We start from the raw sequence: 3840 nt of genomic DNA, 5'->3' as shown, positions 1-3840 counted from the left end.
TCAGTTTATTTTAATACGCCAGCAGAAATATTTTCCTGTAAATTGGTAACAGGCAGGTGGCAGGTTTAAATCAATAATGAATGATTTCACCAGCGGAAGATTATACATATTCGAAAAGGTTTAGGCTAACTCATTTTCTATTATTGATAGCGTGAAAAACAGTATGCTTTTTAGCTCTCCTATCTCGAAGTTTCTTTCTCAAACGATTGAATCGAAATTCTTGTACTGAAAAGCGCTTTTAGTCTCGGATCAGAATTGTAATTGGAAATTCAACTATAGGTTAAGCTGTCTGAAAACGAATACGGCAATTGTGCTAATAACAGTTTTGAGTGCGCTTGTTGATTCTGTGGTCAAATTGTATATATATATATATATATATATATATATATATATATATATATATATATATATATATATATATATATATCAGAGAGAGAGGTATAATACTTATTACCACCAGGAAAAATTAACGACTTGGCTTAAATCTTCACCGGTTTTTGCTGAATTTCTGGGGCCGTTGACAAGGTTCCTTCGTCAGTGGCTTAGAAATTAAGCAAAAAAACCGGTCAGGATTTAAGCCCAGTCGTTAATCCTTATTAGTGGTAATGAGTGATGTGTAAATAACCTCTGCGAGTAATTATAATCATATATATATATATATATATATATATATATATATATATATATATATATATATACTGTATATAGATAGATAGATAGATAGATATAAATGTTTGTGATTGAAGTGGAATGTGGTTGGTTGACGTGAATGAAGGAGAAAAGTAGAAGCTAAGAATCATTTACGTTTTTGTTATGGGCAAAATAACTTGGAGAGAGGATTTAGATGATTGAAAAGATTAGCGAGGATAAAAAAGACTGATCCGAGTACTCCTGTTATTCTTGTCATGTAGAGACGATGAGAATTGATGGTAGAGTTGCTAGAAGGAAACGGTCTTAATAGGTTGGAAGGCAAGGAATTGCTTGCAAGTGAAAGTTATTAGCGGCGCTTGGTGCGTTAACGTGCTTTTTGATGAGACTTAATGCATAAAGTGAATAGAGTGGACTTGGGGTTGTGGTTGGTTTAATGCAAGAAAATCATCATAAATTCAACCGCCTCCTCAGAGAGAGAGAGAGAGAGAGAGAGAGAGAGAGAGAGAGAGAGAGAGAGAGACTCAAGCCTGCAACTTGGTTAACAGACGATATAAAATAAAATTTTTGTCCATATATATATATATATATATATATATATATATATATATATATATATATATATATATATATATATATATATATACACACACACACACACATATATATATATATATATATATATATATACATACATATATATATATATATATATATACACACATACACACACACACACATATATATATATATATATATATATATATATATATATATATATATATATATATATATATATGGACAATTGTTCAGACAGTAGGACGAACAGAATAACATGAGGAGAAAAAAAGAATTTCACAGATTATTTGAATGAATCAGATTATCAAAATAAACTGATGCTCTTTGCATAATTCATATGCAGGGCGGTGTTGAACTCAGCTTCAATAATAATAATAATTCTTTCGTTCCAAAAATGTCACGACTGAATTTTTCAGTCTTTCTCATAAGTCAAGTTTTTGTTGATGTTAAAACTTAATGAATGTCTTGAGAATTTCTGTACGTGTTTATTCGTAGGGGAGATGCATTATTAATTTGTGAAGAAAGAGAAATGATATTAGCCTCTCTCTTTTTTTTTTTATCATGCCCACGTTTTTTACGCTTATACATTATATTAAAGTTAGAGTCCTGCTGGGCCTCTGTACGCTCATAGGGCAGGCGCTGATCTCCTGTTTCTTAGGCTGACAGCCAGGGGCAGGGGACAGGTTCCAATGCCTAGGACATGTGGCCACTGTGTAGGCCTTTAGGCCATATATATATATATATATATATATATATATATATATATATATATATATATATATATATATATATATATATATATGTGTGTGTGTGTGTGTGTGTGTGTGCATATATGTGTATATATAAAGAGCGTGTCTATAAAACCGAGTAGCATTTCGGTCATTCTCCGGAGCCTTTTGCCATTCCAGTCATTCCAAGGGCCCATTCAGTGATTCCAAAATATTCCTTTGTTTTTTTTATAAGCCCTTCGGCAATTCCGAAGTGTATTTCTGTATTTTTGATCCAATATATTCTTTTTTCTTTGGAGGGCGTTCAGCAATTCCAATGTTTATTTCGGATATTTTGAGGTGGTTTAGGTAATTCCAAGAGGTTTTTTTTTTTATTTCTACGACATTTCCTTCGCTTTAGGAACATTTCTATATTCAATTCAGTGTCCTCGTAATTAGGCCTACCGAAATACCTAACAAAATTCAACTTTATAATCAGAAGTTGTAAATTGAAATTCTGTTGGACATTTCGGTAATTACGAGGACATTGAATTGAACTGAATATAGAATTTAGGCCAAAGGCCAAGTACTGGTGTACCCATGAGGTCATTCAGCGCTAAAACGGAAATTGACAGTTAAAGGTTTGAAAGGTGTAACAGGAGGAAAACCTCGCAGTTGCACTATGAGTCAATCGTTAGGAGAGGGTGGAAAGCAAGATGGAAGAAAGAGAATATGAAAGGAGGTACAGTAAAAGGATAGGAGGACATTTGGCCAATTTTCAAGGTAAATCCGTTTTATCTCCCAAGAGCATTCTCGTGAATCAGATGCTTATTTTGGTTCACTTCCCTCGAGAGATTCGATAATTTTGAGGATAATTATTCCATTTCTTTAGTCATATTGATGGTTGTTTGGGCATGTCTGTAATACTTTAGATATTTTCTTCAATTAATGTCAGTTTGGGCATTCCGAGGTTGATTGATTGATTTATAGATTTTAGGCTTACATGCCAAGCGCTGGGGCAACTAAGGCCATTGAGCGCTGAAGCGGAAATTGACAGTGAAAAAGTTTGAAAGGCGTGACAGGAGGAAAACCTCAAAGCAGTTGCATTATGAATCCATTGTTAGGAGAGGGTGGACAGTAAGACGGAAGAAAGAGAATATGAACGGAGGTACAGTAAAAGGAATGACAGCAGTTGCAGCTAGGGGCCTTAGGAAGGGACGCTGCAAAGACCCTTTAGTAATGCTATGCGGGTGCACTGACGGCAACTCTGTAGTCACGCGGGTTAGTTTCAGTGATTTGTGAACCTGTCTGTGATACCGATTGGAAATTTAGTCATTTTCAAGTGATTTTTTTTTATTTTATTTTTAGAACTTTGAGGATTATTTCTGTGATTCCAAAAGACGCTTACATTTAAGTGAGTTCCTCTTTAGCAGTAGAATTTATAATGCTTAGCAAGTTCCTCATTGGATGGGTCGGTATCGTTCTCAGCTAGCACTCTGCTGGGCCCGCGTTCGATTCTCCGACCGGCCAATGAAGAATTAGAGGAATTTATTTCTGGTGATAGAAATTCATTTCTCGCTATAATGTGGGTCGGATTCCACAATAAGCTGTAGGTCCCGTTGCTAGGTAACCAACTGGTTCTTAGCCACGTGAAATAAATCTAATCCTTCGGGCCAGCCCTAGGAGAGCTGTTAATCAGCTCAGTGGTCTGGTTAAACTAAGGTATACTTAACTTATAATGCTTAATAAAAATAGCAGGGGTATTATTCAAAAGATCAGATTTCAGTGTCGTACACTTAGGTTACTTATTAGAAATGACATGGCATTTACTTAAAAAGCCATCATCTCTATCTTTACACTTATAACATTTGCCCAAAAGTAGCATAAGGTTATTGAAATGAAAATC

This window comes from Macrobrachium rosenbergii, chromosome 10 (assembly GCF_040412425.1).
Source record: "Macrobrachium rosenbergii isolate ZJJX-2024 chromosome 10, ASM4041242v1, whole genome shotgun sequence".
NCBI lineage: Eukaryota > Metazoa > Arthropoda > Malacostraca > Decapoda > Palaemonidae > Macrobrachium > Macrobrachium rosenbergii.
The sequence above is the reverse complement of the archived record's forward strand: the minus strand, read 5'-3'. Positions refer to the sequence as shown.